General features: G+C 33.9%; 1 protein-coding gene across 8 annotated transcripts in view; it reads left to right on the top strand.

Annotated features, from left to right (window-relative positions):
* Nucleotides 1–23,193, top strand: part of LOC126772162 (liprin-alpha-1) — a 148,066-nt gene that overhangs the window by 91,993 nt on the left and 32,880 nt on the right. The window lies entirely within an intron of this gene.

Raw genomic sequence — 23,193 nt, 5'->3', positions numbered from 1 at the left:
CTAATTACACTATTGATGCGCCCAAACAAGCTGCCAAGATAAAAAAAAATATTTATAAATAACCTATTTATAAATATTTTTTTTGGTGATAAACTTGTTGTTTAATATTTTATCGAATACTGCCACATTTTTATGGCAATTAAAAGAAGAAACTGAAACTTTTCACAATTATAATAAAATTCTATCGGGAAACCAGTGCCATAACAATTTAATATACAAATAATTTTTTCACTATTTAGAATATAATTTTTACTTTTCTATTCATATTCATTTATTTATTCACATTTATTTGCATTTTCAATAAAAGATATGAAATTCGAAGCGTAAGGCGTTATTACTATTTTTCTTTCCAACGATGTTACCTGTTTTGCTTTTTCTTTTTTAATTTGACGTTTCAAATTTCAATACGTTTATACAGAAAATTTACGTTCCGTATCCCCGTGACACGCGGCAGGGGCGTCAGAACGGCGGGAAGCATTCGCCGGCCGCCCGCCTCGTTCGCCGCGAAACTATTTGATATTCGACCGCGATATAGATCTAAAAAATAATTATAATACATTATTATTTTTTATTTTTTTTTGTTTGTGACCAGTGACAAGCTTGTTGAAGTGATTTGTGACGGTTTTTTAAAAAATTCGTTTTATTTCACATTTGAAATTGTAAGAAAGAACTCTACTTAGCTTTAATAGCGACTATACGATACTTTTAAAATGATTTAGATACTTTGAATGAGAATTGAAGGGATATAGACTTGCAAAGTTCCTTTGCGACATTATTTAGCTTTCCTGCCGCGTCTGTTACTAAAAGATTAGCAACAGGCGTCCGGCAACGCGAAGTCCGCATCTCCTGTATTACTTTGAAATATCAAGGGATCGCATTTGGTGCAAAATAAAATAAAATTTACGAGTTTACACGCGATTTCTATCTTACGTAGAAGTTTTATTTCCGGCAGTACGAAGTTTTGTCAGAAATCAATAACGAATACGGGAATTTTATCTTTTGTCAGTAGCTCCTTATACGCAGTTTTTTAGATGACTTTTTATTTCTTAATAACTAATACTAAAACTTAACAATGATAGTATGTAATTTTCACATCTTTTTATAAATATAATTTTCTGAAATCTTATAATTTTAACCGAAAATATCTCTAATATTTTTATGGCCAAAGTAAGTGTGTCAATAAGTATTTCACCTTTAAAACCTAACCTTTTAATAGATTATTTCTGAAACGCTAAAGATATTTTTGATAACTTAACGAGGTCACTATATTTGCCACAAATTCTTAACTTAGACTATTTAAAGCATCCAAGTATGTACATAATTTGAACTCGGATCGATCTTAAACTGGACTTTGTGTCCAATTAAGCGCTTAGGCTTTGAAAAGAATTTAGGGCTTCGTCAATCAGCGTCCATTCATCTCACTATACGCTCTTGACATACATATGAGCGAATTTAAACGCTTATTTCCCACTGCTGGGCAAAGCTTTCAATTTAAATATAAAATAAGATAATTTCTGATCAGTTCTGATAAATTATTTAATACATACATACAAATTCCTCTGAAACACAGACTCGTTTTAATTATCTTCTGAAAGAACTTCCGTAGCCAGTTCTTCTCGATAGACTCGATTTCATGTAAAATGTCGATTAAAAGTGCTTATGTGCTGTCTTGAAAATGTCTTTAATTTTTTTCAGAGATTGGTAATTACCTTGTAGAATTAAATTATATATATAACTCATATATTTTTTTAATATAAGTGATACTATTGTTATATCTGAAAAGGGTGTACCGCGGTCCATCAGCGACCATTCATAGCGCAGCTTTGTTCTCCCCTGCCCGTTAATTGTGGAAATCTGCCTTTCGTATGTGAAAAAGGCAAATGGGTTTATTTGTATATTGTGTAATTATATTATATTGCAAATATTAAGTGTAGTTTCACTTTTTATGTTTACTACGAATTAGCTTAAATAATAAATTTTTTGAAATAAGCACCAATAATATTTAAGTTTACGAAGATTCTATTTTAGTATACCAAGGTATATATTATTTTGCAATTTTATGTCATTGATAATTGTATTTTATTTTTATTTTTTTCTCTTTCTTACTCTCTCATGCTCTCCGTATATAAAATTTCACAAAGATTCATAACAACCAGCCTTACTGTTACATTTAAAAATAATAATTCAATAAATAATTGATAAGTTATATACATTTCGAATGAAACCTTTCAACATTGTAAGGGTTTAAAAGAAAGAATTATTATTAATCCAACGCGAAGTTTCAACGTCCGACGTAACATTGGGAGCATGTAATTGAATTTATGCACGAAACTCCGAATTTCGTGGTACCAACATGCCACGATATTCTCAAAACACGTTTCCAGGAGGTCGCGACGATAGTTTCATTATACACGTCGGGTCACACGTCACAATCAGTCCGTGACAATCGTTTTTCTTTAGCTGGTACCCTGTAACTTTCTATCTACCTAGTTAAGTATGTATTTCACTATAAAAATGGTAACTAAAGGATTTTTTTGTCAATTTGATCCCGTAAACATGACAATCTAAAAGTGCTTATATGAACTTACTTGAATAATAGATATTTTGAAATAAAATACAGTCGCATAAATCACAGAAATAAATATCTGTTGCAAAAATAACAATATCAAAAAAAATTCATCTTCCTTAACAGCAGTTCCAAAATTCTGTTTACATTTTGAGCTAAAGTTATAATACTTTTAATTCATTCATTTGTTAATTTGTTAACATATAATTTTATAATATAAATATACTTATATTAATAATTAAAGCTAATTGATATCCTACGCCAGTGATCCATTCCTAGTTCTCAACACTTGGACGGAGTTAAATAAATTAAACGCATAATTGAAATGCTCTCCTATTGTTAAACAGTAGACTCTAATTAATTTCTTTTAGTTACTCAGTTATCCGGAAAGCGTGAAAATACGTTTGAATTCTTTGAAGTATAAAACTTTAATTTTCCATATAATTAAGCTGATAGATCTGTGAAGTTTATATATATATGTGTGTGTGTGTAAAAGCGCATTGTACGTACTCTATCGTGGTACGTAAGTGCAAACTAATAAAATTTTAAATCAAATCTTAATTTGATTTTCACCCAACAAAAAGAAGGAGCGGACGCGAACTTCTGTACAATATGATCTCATTAACTCTTTTTGTTTCTCTATTCTCGCTCCAATATTTCTTCCTTCATTCAAAACAACCTTCGTAAACAAGACGGACCGCCTCGACGTCTTGCAATGCATAAAAGAAGCAGGGTCTTAAAAGGAACGACTGCTTATTTTAATAAGTTGAAGAGTTGAAGGCACGTGAATCTTAACCAAAATCGGGTTCAAATCCAGGCAAGTACTATTGAATTTTCATGTGTCTGTTTGTGAGTAAGATTAATTTCGTGCTCAGCTGTGACATCGTAATTACAAGTTTGTTGATCAGCTAAGAAAAGTCCTTTACAAAAGAGGGTTTTGCGCGGATTTGCACAACCTGGTATTATTATGTTACTTTGAAATGACCATTATAGATATTTGTCTGAAGCGTCAATCATTACACCGGAAGCCTTTCTACAGCAACTTGATATCGTTTGAAAAGGATTGAAAAAGCCCTTTTTAGCCTTTTTAATTTCCATTGAAACGAAAATACTAGGGAGGTATTTTAATTTGCAGGGTTTCATTTTTTCCCTTGGGATCGACGGCCGTATCCTTAGCCTCGAGGCCGGACGCTGAAAGAAACTTCGATAATATTTTCATTTTATTTATTTCATTTAGTACATATTTATCGATCTGACGATAAACAGTGGAAGAACCATCAAAGATAGAATAGATTGTGGGAGAGTTGACATGTGCAAAAAGGGAGAGACTGAAGATATCACCAGAGATAGAAAAACAGGCGGGCCTCGACAAAGTCGTGTCAAATGTATAGAAATGAGCTATTATGTACTCGATTTATGTCGTGATCAACAACCGACGTAATCCAAAATTTTTATGGTATTGATAAAAATAGATAGAAATTCCGCTTCGACAATTATTGTCTATTTATCTATATGTCGACCTGTACTTCCAATCAATGAGATTGTATATAAAAATAGACAATTATAATAAAAACGGTGCTCTTGTAGAGCTTGCTACTAATAGCAAGAAGGCCGACCATAAACACGTCTGAAGACGTATCACAGTGTCGGCAATTATTCCGGTATTACGGTGAGTGAATCCAATTACAGGCACAAGGGACGTAATAAGTAAGGGCCGATGATTGGCAATGCATTGCTAATGTAAGGTGTGATTAATGCCTCCTGTCACGTGACCTATTAATACCAAGAGACGGACAATTGAAACACAGTTTAACCTATTAGTGCGTTTTCACTCAAATAATTGGCAAATTGTTTGTTAGATTCTTTGGAAAATTCCCTACAGTTACACACTATATAATTATTTTTGTGGACAACTTAAGGTATGAAAACATTAATAAAAACTTTTGTTACCAACTCGTGTTGTCAAGGCAAAAGTTGGCAACTTATTGGGAAGTAGTTTTACTCTTACGCTAATATAAATATATCCGAAAACTTTAAAATATAATGGACGTTATATTAGCAATAGATAATAAAGGATATGTTCTAGCTCCACGATAAAATACATCAATCAAGTTAATTGGCAATTATATAATACATAATCCTTATGAATAGGTTTATGTAATATATAAGTACGTAACATAGCTTCATAGTTGTGGACACTGGACGGAACCAATTAGTCTAGTCGCCTTGACAGTTTTGTTGATGTTATTCAGACGATGCATTTCAGTGGTTGAAAGCGTCCAGACGCAACTCTTCTCGGGCGTTCATGGATACCTAGTACTTTGCTTGTAATTTTACCGTCGTGATAATGATAAAATAAAAAGCAACATGATTCTTTTGATAGTTTATAATTTATTATTTAGTATATAGTTTATTCTACCACAAGATAGGAATTATAAAAAATTTATTTATTTATTTTTTATAGCTATTTTAATTTCTTTCTATTTTCATCGGTTCGTCATTTTGATGTATGTATACATATGTAACGAAAAGCCTAGTGGTACAGACAGCTTCTTTACCGAAGATCGTGAACGAAAGGAAAATTCCGTATGTGATGGATTTAATTAAACTTGAATGGTGGAATAATTAATTATTCAATTAAAAAAATCATTACTAATATTCTATTTTCTCAAGAAAATAAAGCCTCTAGACTATACACGATATAGACTTAAACTTGAAGAAGACCTTCACTACGTAATGTACGCTATAACGCTCAAAGGAGCGATTTAATTTGTTGGCGCTGCACTCCCCTAATTTTCCACTTCATCCAATCGACCCGTCAAAGTGTCATCCCCTTTAACTAAAGAATATGATCTCAAAAATTTTCAATCATTAAATATATTTTTTTTACTTTCTGGGGACGAAGGCTTGACAGATAATGCTTACTGGATATAAAAACAGTATTATAATAACTAAAATATACGATACGGCCGATTTGACTGCAGTATTAATAGCTTACTTTACTGTGTGTAAAAATCCCACCCTTTTCTAAACTGAAAAGATCATTATTTTTATATATATATTTATCTTGTAAAACTGACACTTGTTCGATTTATAAATTCACGATGTTACAAACGACACTCGTGTGTGGGTTTTCGTAGTATCGAAAACTATATTTATCTTCATTTTAAAAAGAAAACCCGAGACGATAGTATAAAAGTCATAGCAAATAATCTTTTTTGACACTTATTCGCCGTGTCGTCTGAATAAGTGCGGTGAGGTCTAAGTGCAACAATGCTTCCGCAGGGACAGCGTCTCCGCCATCTGGAAGACATTGTTTCGAATGTTTCACAACACAAATGTTTTTATAAGCTTTATATACTATAACAGATTTAAACATATATAAGCACGTAAACGATTCTTATCATAAGAATAGAATTTGTATTATTTTACAGTTTGTTTTAAATGAACATAATGTATTTAATAGTAATTTCCTACTCTTGCACCACTATAGAGTAAAATATAAAGTAATTATTGTATTTCTTCCTTTTGGGTAAAATATAAAAGTTTCAACGCAAATGCATTTTCCATATAAACTCGACCAAGGCATCGAACGTGCGTCCGCTAATGGCGCCTTGGCAAGCGCGGCGCGATCTCCGCATAGCTGAGATTGTTACCTAATGACTTTCTAACTTATAACGATGTTATTACTTTTTTAATAACCATGTATATCAACTCCTTACCTAGCTGTTACTAAGTCTAGAGGTCGTTAATATTAACATGTAGACATTTACAAACAGCTCAAACATATTTATCGATTTCATAAATTGCATAACTTGATTATTTAGAAAATAGCTACGAACTGTTTCGGTGTGTAATTGTTGTTTAAGGCTGTACCCGTGTGCCCATTGACAGTTTCGGATCGAATTTATAGAAGCAATTGTTTATCTGTCAAGAATTTATTTTAGCGGCCTCAGGCAGAAAGATGATCGGTGTTTAACTCGCATGCCTTAGATTAAAAGCCTACGATTCTGCATTAATCTCCCTTCCATCGCATCGGATACTTCCTATCGGACTATGAGAGGGAAAAATAGCATGCAGCTGTTTGTTCACACACTCGCGTACTGTAATATATTCTGCGCAGTTGCTCTTAAAGATAGGTCAGGAGGATATCCGATAAAGCTAAGAGTTTAAATTAAATCCTATTTACTAGTGTATTTAATACAGTTTTAGGTGGTTGTAATAAATTTATATTTAAAAAATATATTTATATAATCCTGTGACATAAATTTATAAAACTTAAAATATGTTAAGTTTTGAATGCAAGTCGAATCTAATTATACTTTGTTCAAGTACGATACGATAAGAACTTTTGAATCGTCAGTTTACATCATAATCTATTCTCATTTCAATTCTGTTTTTTTTTTTTAATTGTTTGATTTATAAGCTTGAAAGATGAATATTTATCTCTCTCCTTAAATCCCTTAGAGAGGTCTAAAATACTAGATATTTAAATTATTTAATATCATTCTAATTTTTAACAGGAATTATAACAAAATCTGGGTCTAATGCAAAAGTTTCGTATCAAAGCATAGCCTGTGGAAGTTTATCGGCGCGATGGCAGTATTTCACACTTAGTCTCTGGTATTGCTTCTAAGGTCGATGGGAAAGTTTTTTTTTTTTTTATTATGACAACTTTAAGTAATAAGTAAAGTTCCGGATAGGTCGGAACTGTTGCCCGCAGCGTCTTCGAAGTTTAAACTATTTAACTACGAGTACTTTACCTTTCCTTTTAATTTAATTCAACTTTGTTCCTCTATGGTAAATATATTCTGGAAAATGTTCTGTTTATTTATGTATTTTGTTCTAACTCTGTTTTCGTGTATTTAACTATATAATATATATCTTAATACATTAAAGATATTTAAACATAAAGTATAGAGATGCACACTCTTTTGTTTATGTTTAAGGTCACATTGAATAATTAATGAGTTACTCATAAACGTTGTTTAAGGCTTGCTTAGTTGAACACTGTGTTCTCTCTTTCCGCCTCATTGGTCTAGTGGCTAGATATAAGGCCGCAGATCCCGAGGTCCTAGATTTAAAACCATAAGACGCCAGTTTGTTACTTAGAAAGTAATCATTTGTCATAATGCCATTGCTTTCTAATATGATACTTATACAGTTTATAAATACTTAGGGCTTATTTTAAAATATCAATCAGTATCTAGTACACATAATTGTATTTTTAAAGACTAATATAGACTAGACGGCACGTAACCCCTTGCGCTACTGGTGCTCTGGTTAAGTTCATCCGTCATTCGAACACGAAACATAACAACACGTATGGCGATGGAAAGAAGAAAGAATAGAAGAAGAACGAAAAGAAGGAGGCGCAAAAGCATTTCCAAGGTTAAGTTTTTGTCAGAATTTAAGTGCACCTTTAACAAAAAAAAAGACGCTCTGCGTTCCGCGGGTCAAATTAAATATAGAGGCTTCCACACCGTTTCCCATTCGTTGAAGTCTGAAATGGGTTAGTGGGCGTCATAAAGATCAACTGTTTCTTCTATTAAGAGGTTATTTTTTTAATACAAAAGAACTGTAAACAGTTGGCTCAGCAGTCAGCCCTCAAGCTTATTTCTCTATATGAATGGCTCTATTGTTTTGAAATTGTTCTGTCGCTACACAACTCGCAGGAGCTACATTCGTTAGCGCAGAATATATTATCCACTTTGTTGGATCATATCCAACGTCCTGATTTTGGGTTACTGCTACGTTATTGCAGTCAATTGTTATTTCATTCGATACATTTTATTCTTAAAATTGAGATGGCCCAGTGGCAAGAACACGTGAATCGTCACCGAAGATTGCGAGTTCAAATTGCGGATGAAAATTACCACACATGTCCACGCACCAATCCGCATTAGAACAGCGTTGTTGAATAAGCTGAAGCTGAGGAGAAGAGGCCTCAAAAGAAGGAGGCCTTAACCCAACAGCAGGACATAATATGCTAACACTCAACTATTCTTAAAGAGTTTTATTTCTTATTCATATGTGTCGCTTTCTAGTTTACACTAATTGTAAGTACAGCATCACGTCAGAAATGTGATGCTTATACTTTTTATTTAATCTTCACTAAGAAATCGTTACCTTACGTTAATTATGTAAAACGTAAATAAATAGTATATAAGGTTCTTCTAAATAAAAAAACTATAATGTATAACTATGATAATATATGGATGATATTTCTGTAAACAAACATGATATAATTTACGTTTTAATTGAAACCCGAGTACCAATAAAACACTGAGTACGCAATTGATAATCACGTATACAAAGCAAAAATGCAATTTGACTTTTGACTAGTGAATTCATGCTGCGGTGAGTGCGGACGAGCCGCGGTCGCGGGTTCGCTTGGAGTTGAAAATGTTGTTACATTAACCGGACCGTTCACTTATTCCAGTTTCATTTGTGTTTTTGTTTCTGTATCATATTTATTGTTTCTTACGATATTGGTATTTGTATCATAAATATTGACTCATTTTATTTATTTTCATAAACATTTGAAGTTTAAAATTGCCTTTTGATAACGATACTGAACTGATTTAATTTGCTCGACCCGAGTTTTGAAGCCGGGTTGCAGTTGTATAACATAGCCACTAGGCCAATGATCCATTCAGTTATCATTTGACTTAATTATCATCTTAGAAAAACCTAAACAAATAGTTGGTATTAAGCGAAATGTTATAGGTTCAATTCTAAAGATAAGTTTTTGTCAGTATTGATTCTAAGCCTGGAAGTGCTTAGTGTATGCATAGTCTATTCCAATGGCAGGTGAAGTAAAGATAAATAAACAGTTCATATAAGTAAATAATAGTGGAAAAAAAACAATAAACTTAAAAAGTACTGACTAATAGATGGCAGATTTGCTTCTCACCTTTTGAAGACAAATTCAATCATGCTGCTCGATCCATTACGGGATGCTGGATACACATGTGGCACGAGTTACCGAGTCAGAGCACGAGATGAATTTAAAACACACTATAATTTAGTGGTGTTTGGACCGGCTTGCGAAGTTTTCGGCTAAGATTCACGTGTTCTTTCCACTAAGCCATCTTGGTTCTGCATTATGCAAGAAGAGTCGGCCCAAGGCCCCTAGGCATTTTGACATTTGATGGTCCCCTATTCCAAAGCGATAAGAGTAAAATTACATGAATTTTGGCTAGATAAGGCGCCTAGGCCGAGGATTTCTGCCGAGCCTTTTAGGTCTAGGTATAAATCCTGGGCTGAGAGTCGTTAAGCATTTTTTTAATAGCCTCATCATAAATAATGCGTTTTAAACACGCTAACAAGTTCAAGGAGGTATCACTTTGGTTCAGCGAGTGTAGTATGATAAATGGCCTGAGGGTTGCTTGCGCCTCCATACATGTGGATCATCTCTCATACCCTCCTTGAAGCAAAATTTTAAAACATCAAACAATATTTAACCTTATTTCCTTCCGAATAAGGTCGTTACGCTGGTTACGGTTACGCTTTACACAGCGACGTGTGAATTGCTACAAATTTATTTTACACTTTTATTATGTGCTTTTAAATCCCATAGTTAAATGTTTTATTCTGATTGTGTGGCGCGGTTAGTTCTCTTTACTATTTATATATATATATATATATATATATATATATATGTATAGGTTTTATTTGTACAACTATATTATGTTCAGCTTACTATATCACATTTGTTTTTATGCTATACAAATAATTATAAATAACAGTGAAATAACTAGCATGGAAGTGACCCGACAGCTTATAACAGCCGGCCGCCTGTTTGACCTTGGAAATGATTTTGCTGGGAGGTTAATTTCCCGTCCACCATACGTGTGGTTGACGCGCTGTCGTGTTCGATTGATGGATGCAACTAACTGTAATTATCACAAGTTAAAAATAAAATACTTTTCTTGACGTGAAGACGGTTTTATTTTGGTATTATGTAGATCATTTTTAAAGCGCTGGTAAAATCTAATAATCTTAGTAATCTTGCAGCACCCAAAAATTAATTACAAAGTATATCAAATTCCAAATGAACGTATTCCTACCCTGAGTCAATCACAGGCGCCATTTACTCCAAACGTTAAACTCACCAATAGTATGTTTCACCCTTTCTCAGACGCATCAGTGCCTTGAAAACCTCATGAACAAGCTACCAGCCCAGGCTTTAGTTAAAACGATGTCGAAGTAAAACTACATCAGCATTTGAGACAAACTAATTAGTTTCTTACCTAATTAGTTCTGGGTTGAATACAAAAAGAACCGGAGTCACCAATATAGCTATATAGATAGACCGATGACCTTAAGAAGGTAGCGGGTAGCAACTGGATGCGGAAGGCAGAGGACCGGGAGCTTTGGTGCACCTTGGGAGAGGCCTATGTTCAGCAGTGGACTATGGTTGACTGATAATTGAATTCACATTCCGAAACGGTGTGATTCACGTTCAATTTATTCTGTTAGCATGACGTTTGAACAGAATCCACACAATCCGATAGAAGCCTACTGGAATAAAAAATACTTTGTAATTATAAGTAAAAAATAATACGTCTTCACTTCAACTATTTTCATGAGTATTTTGTTTTCTTATATAGTAATTAATAATAATAATAATATTTTATTTATTTCTTTACAAAAAGTTTACAAATTGACATACAACATTTAAATATCAACTAAATAATGTGAAGAGTGGTGCTTGCAATAGATTAACTGTTCTACAAGACACCAGGCCTCCACTCCCGTTTATATAAACAAAAAAAGAATTACTGGTAATTAATGTAGTGTGCTAACCTGTCTAAGTAGGTGCTACTCATTCATCAGCACTACTGCCAAACGTCAGTATTTTCTTTGCTTTGCCAGTACAATTCGATTATATTCAATTTCATTATTCGTCTTGATTGATTTACATTAGATATCACAATATTGATATGTTATATATCTTACAATGTCGTTAATTGGCATGCAAATATAATTAAATTCTTAATATACTTTTAGCTAAATGTAATTCAAATTACATAAACAAAATGTATACAAATATGAAAATTACAAAATAGAAAAAATGCAATGATAATTACATATACATACTACGACATAACATAATCGATAAAAATGCTAGTAACATTACATCATATTTATTATCAATGTTATTGCTTTTATGATTAAAGAAAGTAAAAGCACATTAATGCCCTGCTGTTGGGCGAACGCCTTCTCGCTTACCACGGTGTTCTTCTGCTTGGCAGAGATATGTGCGCGTATGAGAATTTCACCCGACACATGTTGTTTTCTCACGATGATAACGAACCGAATCACGTGGAAAAGTTTAGTTTTGGTTATCGATATTAAAGCCCACGTTCGTATACGATTCACGTGTTCTATCCACTGAACTATCTCTTGAATGCTCATGTATATTATAATAATAGTAATAACATCCTGAGACATTTTTCACACACGGCCATCTGATCCCAAATTAAGCTTGTACAGAGCTTGTACTATGGAAACCAGACAACTGATATACTAGATATACTATTTTGCTTTTACAAATACATACTTATATAGATAATTACACCCAGAATTAAGACAAACAGACATGTTCATGCACACAAATATCTGTCCTGGGTGGGAATCGAACCCACAACCTTCGGCGTGAAAGGCAAGCATCCACCAACCACGCCAACCGGCTCGTCAAAAATATAAAGTAAAAACTTGAAATAAAAAAATAAAAAAATGCTTTGCTACTGTAATTCACATTCCAGATCGTGTGATGATATTTGCGTTACTTCTACTTCGATGAATTCGAAATGAAAGTGAAGGTCTGTTCTGGCGAACTTATGTATTAGTATTGCGTTTCAACACTGTTTATGTATTGGTATCTATTTCTTGTTACTCATTTCAATGATAAATTCGTTCTGTGATAAGCAAATTGTATATAAAGCAATGTTTGAACTTATTAGTACATTTTTTTATAATACAATAATATAGTTAGGCGGACGGCTGGATTGGCTACCTGATGGTAAGTAGTGATATTTCTTTCTATGCGAAACATTCTCTTGAAACACTTAGGGGCGATTCCTTTCTCTTAACGAAACCTCATTCAAAATAAAACATATTCAACAAAAAACGGAATCATAATTTGTTTACAGTCAACGAAGAAACATACTGAATATCTAAAATAAACAACGTAACACGTAACGTAACGTAACTTAGAGAAAAGACAATTTATAACGAAAAGTTAACAAAAACGTGACATTAAAACGAATCCATAGGTCGAGCCTAACATAAAACATTCTCCAGCTTTATCAACGTTATACAAAAAAATGCTCTTATAAAACGACACGTGACCTCGAATCGTATTAGATAGAAACGCAACGCTTTGAAAATCGACACGATGTTAATCACACCACAACTTTCTGCAGGTTGAGCTTTTACTGAAAGACAGAGAAAAGATTTACCGCAACCGTTTACGTACACATAATTAAATATTGTAAGTTTAAATAACTTACACTTACTAAAAATTTTATAGAATAGGAAGGCGGACGAGAATATGGGCACCTAATGGTAAGTGGTCACCATCGCCCACAGACATTGGCATTGTAAGAAATGTTAACCATCGCTTACAACACCAATGCACCACCATGCTTGGGAACTAAGATGTTATGTCCCTTGTGCCTGTAATTAAACTGGCTCACTCACCCTTCAAACCGGAACACAACAATACAAAGTACTGCTGTTTTGCGGTAGAATATCTGATGAGCGGGTGGTACCTACCCAGACAAGCTTGCACAAAGCTCTACCACCATTAAAATTTTATTAAATTTATACGTCAACTCGCATATTATTCATTACTTTTCGTATAATTTTATTCCAATCGATGAATGCAACATCTCAATGTCGCCATCTATTGATACCTTCGTAATTATAATGACGCAAAATTAGATGTTTGTCTATAAATATATAGTCCTTTATTTTGTAAATTCGCACAATGCATATAAGGACTACTATTGCAAACTATTAATTAAAACGAAATTTTGAACTCTACAATGCTAACGGTAGCTCCGTTACAAATTATTTCGCTCCGAGCGTATCCGACGTTCGTAACACAAAAGATCCCAAAAATATTCCAGATTCGAAAACTTGGCCAGGCTTCCGATTTCAGGATATTATATGACAATGTAATAACAATGCGAATTTCGAAAACTGACGTTACAATTTTATCTTTTATTTGACATGGTACCATTTTTCGTATTTTTGCTTTTAACAACAAGTACCGTACCGTACCGTAACAGCCTGTGAATGTCCCACTGCTGGGCTAAAGGCCTCCTCTCCTCTTTTTGAGGAGAAGGTTTGGAGCTTATTCCACCATGCTGCTCCAATGCGGGTTGGTAGAATTCACATGTGGCAGAATTTCAGTGAAATTAGACACATGCAGGTTTCCTCACGATGTTTTCCTTCACCGTAAAGCACGAGATGAATTATAATCACAAATTAAGCACATGAAAATTCAGTGGTGCTTGCCCGGGTTTGAACCCACGATCATCGGTTAAGATTCACGCGTTCTTACCACTGGGCCAACTCGTAAATAATAATACTTACAACAAGTAAATAATTCATAATAGTACATACATATAGTACTTACTATCAAATTACCTTTTCATATTATTCAATTATATATGATAATGTAACTTTTCCTTAGTACATATGTTATTTATTCAATTTTTAGCCGAATATAAGTTTTGTAGCCTATATCAACAAGATCTTAGTCTTCCAGATGGCTATTATTCTAAAGTTTCTTTCGCCGTTCTTCCCAAGTCTAAGATATATCTTACTGCTCATTAGATTAGTGACGACAATGCCTCTTTATTAAAAAAAAGAGTTTCACTTTGGTGATATTGGCAACTTGAGTTTGAATTTGTGCCTGGCGACTCATTAGTATGCTCTGGCTATAGAATGAACCGTCGAAATGCTTAGTCTCTTTCTGTGCGTCTCTTTCTATTGTTCCTTTTCGTAATACATCTTTTTCTGTATCCATATTACGTGCATTCGTCTACAAGATCAATATTTAGTAAAATAATGTTAAAAGATTGAAAAAAGACAAAGTTTCCAATATTTTCATATTAAAACTTATTATTAAACATATAAAATGATCGGAAAATCTCGATAGACTTTTTTAAAACCTCGTCAGCTCAAAGGCTTTTCGATGTTATTGAATAAGTAATATTGCACGTCAAAGGTTCCCTCTCGCATGATATTAATAAGGAAACAAGCCTGCACAAGTAAAGTTCCGTCCGAAAATTAGTTTGGAGCAAAAAATATTATTAATAGTTAATCTTGTTAAACTTTCATTAATGCTTCTCGTAGAATTTAGATTTAGTTGAAGATTATAGGCTGTTCGTATTATAGAACAGTAGCAGTAAAATACGAAGATCTTGGATGATCGTAGATGGACAATTCCTTATCTCGTATGTGATCTGTCAGATGTCTATATCTACTAAATTAAAACACTTGTGGATTAAACTCCAAGGATAAGGACCAGTGGTATGACCCGATTGGAATCATATATGTGGAAAGCGGAGAACTGAGAGATTTGGAGAATCTGACTTCACTTATTGTCAGCAATGGATTGTCATTGGCTGGTGATGATGTCGATGATAAGATCACTTGAAATCTTCTTGTTACCCAACATCCTACATGATATTATATTAAAAACCTTTATTTTCATACATTATGATAATATTTGGTGATGAAAAAAATATTAAATACAGCCGAAACTAAATGGCCTATTTCGTAACAATAATCCATAAACTAGTTTCATTATAGTTTTAAACAGTGTCACAAACCTTTAGTCAAAGTAACATGTAGGTTGTCGGCCATCGTCAAAGGATCTCGCTTCATGATATTAAATCACAAGGAAACTTGCTAAGCGCAGCTTCCAAGTTGTGACGGCAAATTAGTTTACCGCAAGCATTGTTGACATTCAAATACCAAACTTAACACAGATCAGTGACTCTCGACCTCTTATCTTGCATGTCACCTGCGTTTTGATGACATGAGCGAGCAAGTATCCTGGCTTAAATAGGTTCCATAGCCTATTACACGTTATTTATATCTTGGCTTTTTAGTATGAATTATATATCTTGCAATTTATTTTCGATTCTACCCCTAGGCTAAGAAGAAAAAACACTATTTAAAAAATATCAAATATTAAGACACATGAAATTTTGTTTTTTTTTTTATAAAAAAAAACATGGTCGATAAGTGAATAAATAACATGAATTAAGTGAGTGAAAACTTGAATTTACATATTAATAAAATTATAATATATATCCAAATATATTGATGTACATAACTGTTTCAAATTAAATTAAAAATGCTTATATTGTCCATATACCCATTCCATCTATATACATAATCTTTTGTTTATTTATCATTTCATAAAGTTCAAACAAGTAAGACATTTTAAACTATTCCTTGAAATATTTCCCCCTAAAAGGGTATGTAGCTATTAGATAAAATTTTCGATGTCAAAGGAGTTGATAGCATAATCAGGTCACAGACGTCGTGCCAGGCACTCTAGCAGGAGCTAACGCGAATTAGTTTAGTGCGGTGTCAGTGGAAAATCCGATAATCCGCGGAACGTCTCAGGGGATAATTCGTCTGTCTATTTTAGTGTTCGGTTATTTAGAGATTAGATTCGTTGAGCTAGAATTTGACCTTTCATGATTACTTTGTAGCATCGTCTAAAGTTATTTAAATACGAAATGCTTAATTCAAATGAAGTTAAATATGTATCTTCGAATTGTCAGGTTTGTAAAATCGTATTAAATATATATAATATAAATATAATAATAATTCATTTATATTTAAAGGCCTCTTCTTACTTTGAGGAGAAGATGTGAAGCTTATTCCACCACGCTTCTTCAATGAGGGTTGGTGAAAACTTTTAAGTTTCAGTATAGAACGAGATACAGTAAAAAAAACAAACATCTATTTGATCTACTTTTTACCTATTATTTATATTTATTTTGTGGCCATATATTTATTTTTTATTAGAATATTATTTTAATTGTCGTATTATTTTTTTTCATATTATTTTTTACCGTTTTAATGTCACTTATATTAATTAATGGTTAATTTGGTCATGTAATTTACGATTCTTGCTTTCATTCGAACGCATTGTTATGAATTATGGACTTGTCGAAACTTTATTGGTCGATGTTTTATCTTTATGTTTCTTTATATAAATGTTATATTGTACTGCTTATTTCCTAAATAAAATAAATAAAGTGCAAAATTTCAGCTCGATCGGTTGAGTTGAACGGCACAAGGAAACAATTATCTCGAGACAATAGGCATCATATATGGTAATATAATAACACAATTATATCATATTTTTTCATTCATAGTCACGAAATTATGGACGGGAGCGAGTGAAAACCTCCAAAGCGGAAGAAAAACGCCACCGTGCCGTCGACGAAACCTACCGTTGGGGTTACGGTGCACAATATTTCCATGCAATTAACCCTGCCGTCGTTTGGTGGGTCGTTAGTGATCACGCGGATGCACTTTCCGCTACCAGGATTGATTGTCGAATTACGTGTACTACGACGAAATAATCTTGAGTATATTATTATACTAGCTACCCGGCCCGGCTTCGCATAGGTGTACATGAAACGTTTATACCGGAAACATATTAGAATCAGAATTAATTTTCAACGGAGCATAACAACAGAGAAATGGCAAATATAGATGTCAGAAGTCGATTGCCTTTATTTATCACCAATATAATTAGTTTAGATTCAGCTTTTTACTTGCAACCCGTATTGGAGCAGCGTGGTGGAATAAGCTCTAAACCTTCTTCTCAAAAAGGGAGAGGAGGCCTTAGCCCAGCAGTGGGACATTCACAGGATGTTACTATACTGTACTGTTTACTTGTAAATGAGAAACACTTCGCTATCATGTCAAATCACATGCATCACTATAATCAAACCATACGATTATGCTAATAAAAGTCAAATCTTAGAAAACAAAGAAAACTTAGAAAACATAATTCAGCCGATGTTTTGATTGCAATGTCGTTTCAAAGCTTTAAATAGCAACGACATGTTTTCTTTTATTTCAAAAATCGAACCAAATATTTGCATGAACTATACGTGTTTTCCAAACGATGAATGGATCCGTTGAATGTGTTCCAGTTTGTTTAATTTAAAACGAAGCGCGCCCGGTGCTGTGCACTTTCAGAACGGAAGGGAAATTGAATAAAAATGTAGTCACGTTCAAAATTATTACACTTCATATGTCTATTCTACTGTCTCTTGGTGATTTAGTTGGTCATGTTTTTTACCAACTAAAGGGCCCACACGATAAGAGCCCAGATAGTCTAAAAGGTAGATCTGAACATATAACGGCGGGTTAAAGTGCATGTTTGAAAAAAAATGCTTATTACTATTTGTCACTAGATGGCGTTGATTCATTTTTTGAAATTCCTGAATCACGCTGTCAAGTTTTTTTGTAATAATACGTATACATAATGTCAAAGTTAAATGATTGATCAAATTTATTAAAGTAGTGTGAAGATGAACAGTGAAATATAGTTATTATTTCGTTCATCATTTGGTCCCTCCAATTACTTCGGGAGTAAGCAGTGCGGGTAAGCACCAGTTTTTATGTGCTTAATTTGATAATTTATTTTATGTCGCGCTTGAATAAAATTATCGTGAGGAAACCTCAATCTGTAGGCTAAAATTCTACTACATTTGGTGGCTCAAACCTTAAAGGATAAGAGATTTTTGACCAGCAGTAGGAAATTGAGGGACTGGTACTTTACTTTTATAGGATTATTAATAGGACCAGTGGTTGATATTTTATATTTCCATTTATCAGTAATATTTACGTCTAGAATACATGAGGTATTTCTCTCGTTCATTTAGCATCTCTCTTCGAATCAGCGTTGTATTCTTTACCGAAGTGAAGCAACTTAAAAGTTGACTAAACTAATGGAAAAGACATAAATTTTCGCATCAGCGCTTTCTAATCTCAATCCGAAGACCATTTATTTGCGTCTTCCCAAGACTTAGGAGCTACTTAGTCGGCGGTGCGGCTAAGTAACTTATAGAAATGGCTCTGTTTGCTTTCACTTTACGTTTAGATTGTCTCCCGAAGTTATTTGTCCAGGCGCATTGCGGTACCATTGTGTCCTGCTAAAAGCTTGACAATATTATGTAACTAGCTACGTTGCGTTCGTGACGTGATATTTATCCTCGTTATCAACAATATATTAATGACGTAAGTGTGTTTCTCGTTAGATCCAATCAAGTTCTATTGAACTATTTTTATATATCGTTAGTGTTTCTTGGAAGATAAATATACAGTTAAGCAGCAATGCTTAGTATCGTTGTGTTCTGGTTTGAAGGCTGAGTGAGCCAGTGTAACTACAGGCACATAATATAACATCTTAGGTTGGTGACGCATTTGCGATGCCAGGAATGATTAATATTCCTTACAATGCCAATGTCTATGGACGGTGTGACTACCTTACAATTGAGATAGGGTGTTAATTTGAATTTAATTTGAATCCTTCACCGTCGAAAACCGTGTAAATCGGCAACACAATTTAAGCACATGAAATTTCTGTGCAGCTTTCGCGGATCCTTATCTTCCATGAAGATCTACGTGTGTTATCACTGAGAAATCTCGGTTTTATTCTAGAAAACGTCTTGCTCGTTTATAGAACATAGCAATTAAACCGTAGTGATTACTTTGAAAGATAAAACTGGGTTCGTTAAGGTGTAAGATAAAGTGCGTGATTTCTAGAGCACCTGAAGTGGCCCGGATGCTTTTAAACGTAACAAGATACAGGAGCACTAGAAAATCTTTTGTACGCTATTTATGCTGGCTCTCTTTCCTCCGTACGATCTCGTCATATCGCATAAATTAAGGTCATTTGAGGAGATAACTTTGTGTTAACCATGCATTTTTGCATGCCTTTCTAAATGAAGGTATAATATTGTTTTTTAAAACATGTTTTGTTAAAATGATGATGCCGTAAATTTTAAGGTTTCATTCGATCTTAGCAATTTAATATATTCTGTCGCGAAGACGGCTCTTGGTGATTTTCATCCCGTTGAAACAATTATAATAAAAAAGGTGTTAGTGTTTTTAATTCATTATATGTTTAATTGCATTTCATTTTGAGAAAACAGTGACTATTTCTTGCCGGTTCTATTCAGTAAAACCTACATTTCGAACCAATGGCTTTAATTAAAGCAAGATTTACATTCAATATATTCTCTAAATTTATAGATCGACCTTTGCTTACGTTCCTAAGAAATGTAAATTAAGTGAAATTTGTAATTTACTAATCCGGCGTCCCGGGTTCTTACTAACTATACACGCGAAGAGAAGTCAGAACAAAAGAGAGAAGAAAAACAAAGATTAGATAAAACCAACAATCTTAACTATATCATAAAAAGACTTCCCATTTATAGTACATACTTCCCTTTTTTATAAGATAGATAGCCAGGGCGACCGCCCATAAACATCGGCGCTGTAAAAATTTTTAACCATTCCATATATCGCCAACACACCACCAACCTCGGGAACTTATGTTCGTGTGCCCGTAGTTGCATTGGCTCATGTGGATGAGGGTGGCTGTAAACCAGAACGCAACAATATTAAGTATTCTTGTTTGTTCGTAGAATACCTGATAAGTGTACCTACCCAGATAAGCCCAAAATCCTACCACCATTATAAATATGTTTATATTAATTGTATAAGATTTAAGAATAATAATATAATTACTGTCAGATGTCACGACTGATTCCTACGGTCGGTGGAGCTTTGACAGAGCAGGTTAATTAATTACTGGTGGTAGAGCTTTGTGCAAGCTCGTCTGGGTAGGTACCACCCACTCATCAGATATTCTACCGCAAAACAGCAGTACTTGGTATTGTTGTGTTCCGGTTTGAAGGGTGTGTGAGCCAGTGTAATTACAGGCACAAGGGGCATAACATCTTAGTTCCCAAGGTTGGCGGCGCATTGGTGATGTAAACATGGTTAACATTTCTTACAATGCCAATGTCTATGGGCGTTGGTGACCACTTACCATCATGTGGCCCATATGCTCGTCGTATTCTATATAAAAAAAATGCATTAGGTGAATCAAACAAAAAGTGTACTAAATGTAAACCACTATCCTGTACAAGTTCATGAAATTTTAATCGTTATCAGTTGACTATCTCTCGTGATAACGTTGCACATCACGTGACTGACTACAGAGCTCGCTTAAAAGCAGGGAAAATTAACTTCAATATTATCGTTTATGTACATATACGTTAAAATGTTTTATTTCATCGATGAATATGACCTACTATCGATTTATATGTTATATATAAACGTATGAACTTTTAATGTGGTAATAATTATATATATCACTAGCTTATGTCCGATATGCGTTTTTATGCTTTCGAAATTTATTTGTAAATTATAATATATTATTAAGGCCAACATTAAAACATTCCATATTTTATTAATAGAAGAAAGTTAATGAATTCCGAAATAGTAGACTAACAACAATTGTACGCTGCCTTCATAAATAAATACTTAAGGTTTAATTTAATTCCTAGCGACGATACTTTTACTTGTAAATAAATTAAATAAATATAGTATATATGACCAGTAATCAAATCGAATTAAAATATAACAAATTCGTTATGAATCAAAATGAACTAATTGCCGCTAAATGGTTATTTATGATAGATGGGTAGTGGTGACCATCCCTTTAAGATATATTAACAACTCCTAACATCGTCATAACAAAGTGAAAATTATATTTAAATCAGATTATTCAGCAGAATTTGAAACACCACTCCACAATTATCGCTCCCAAATTGCCAACTCAATTAAGCTGTCCTTAATTAGTATGTCTTGTTTAAACCCTTCGTAAAATGCTTATTATACGAGAATATTGACAAAATCTAACACGATTGTATTTTAAATGGAAAAAATTTGGGTTGGAAACAAGAAATGAAATAAAACAAAACAATAAAATATGTATTAAGCGTCGACAGCGCAATGGTTTTCGGACTGCCTAGCGATGTAAAATTCGCAAGTTCGATCCTGAATTGGGCGATTGTCGTCCCCACTCTTAACACAAGCTGTACGCTTAATTGGAAGAGTAAATAGGAATATTAGTTATTACTTTAAAAAAGTGCTCATAGTTAGTGTTCTTTTAAAATATGTATTAAGATGCCAAGTTATTTCCAGATGTGTATGTACATACATAAGGGACATGTCATAGTTGTTGGGCAGCGCATTGACTGTGTAAGTAGTTTATACTTCTTATCGAGCTCAATACATAAGTGTTGGGCCTAGCGACTTGTCTTTTTTCATTAAAATAGATAAGTGGATGGGCAATGGTATATCTCATGGTAAATGGCCACCACATCTAAAGACTAAAGATTTCGATCGGATTTGCAGTTTTTATGTAAATCTGGAAGAACAAATAAATAAAATGTACTATATTTAAAACGAAGAATGTTTAAAATTTGTTTTAAATTACTTCCTTAGACTAGTTTTTTCGAAACACAATCAATCCTCAATAGAATTATATCACGCTGAAAACCCTAAATTATATAACAAAAACCTCGCTGCAATTCCAAAATCAGCACAAGCACTAGTAGAAGTTCCGTTAGTTTCACCAGATGAAACGAACGGACAGACAGTCGGACGTTGAATAATGAACCCGGAACTTGGGTTTAACAACGGAATAATATCTATTTGAATTTGTTCCTTTATATCTTTTGTTGGAGATGAGAAATTATGAACGGACACTTGTTCCGGGAGTCTTCGCTAAATCAACTAAAGCTGTTTACACGCTTCGGATGTAAGATGTCGACTGAAACGAACCCTAAGTTTGTTTCATGAACTAAAAGTTTGAGCACCAAATCGTAAAGTTCGGACGTCGTATTAATTTAATCCCGCATTGCAATTCGATTAACTTGATTGCGAAAATTATTGATTTCCAATTTGAGAAATAGTTGATAAAACAATTGCTGCGTTTTCAAGTCTTTAATTAGTTTTTGCATTTCGTCGACTCAATTGTGTAAGGAAGCGGGATGTTACAGGTTTTTTTTTTTTTATAGAATAGGAAGGCGGACTAGCATATGGGCCACCTGATGGGAAGTGGTCACCTAACGCCCTTAGACATTAGCATTGTAAGAAATGTCAACCATCGCTTTTTTTTTTTTATATATATATCGCCGGGAGGGCAAATGACTCTACTCCACCTGACGGTAAGTGGCAGCAGAGTCCAAACGCGACGACGGCCAGTACAGACGGGAAAAACGTTCTGCACTAGCCGCCTTCGCCTTGCCGGCCCGCAAGATGCCTCTTCACGCCTCGTTTGAAGGAACCCGGGTTGTAAGAGGAGGGGAATACGTGAGCTGGTAAGGAATTCCATTTTTTGGAAGTGCGACAAAGAAAGAAAGAAAGTTGCCAAATTTCTTTGTTCGCGATGGAATTGATGTCACAGTTAGGCGGTGACATCGAGAACCAGCTCGCGTGGACTTAAGAAGGAAGGGGGAAGCAGGAATTAGAGAGAATAATTCCTCAGA

Source organism: Nymphalis io, chromosome 12 (genome assembly GCF_905147045.1).
Source record: "Nymphalis io chromosome 12, ilAglIoxx1.1, whole genome shotgun sequence".
Lineage (NCBI taxonomy): Eukaryota > Metazoa > Arthropoda > Insecta > Lepidoptera > Nymphalidae > Nymphalis > Nymphalis io.
This window is presented reverse-complemented; position numbering and strand designations above follow the sequence as displayed.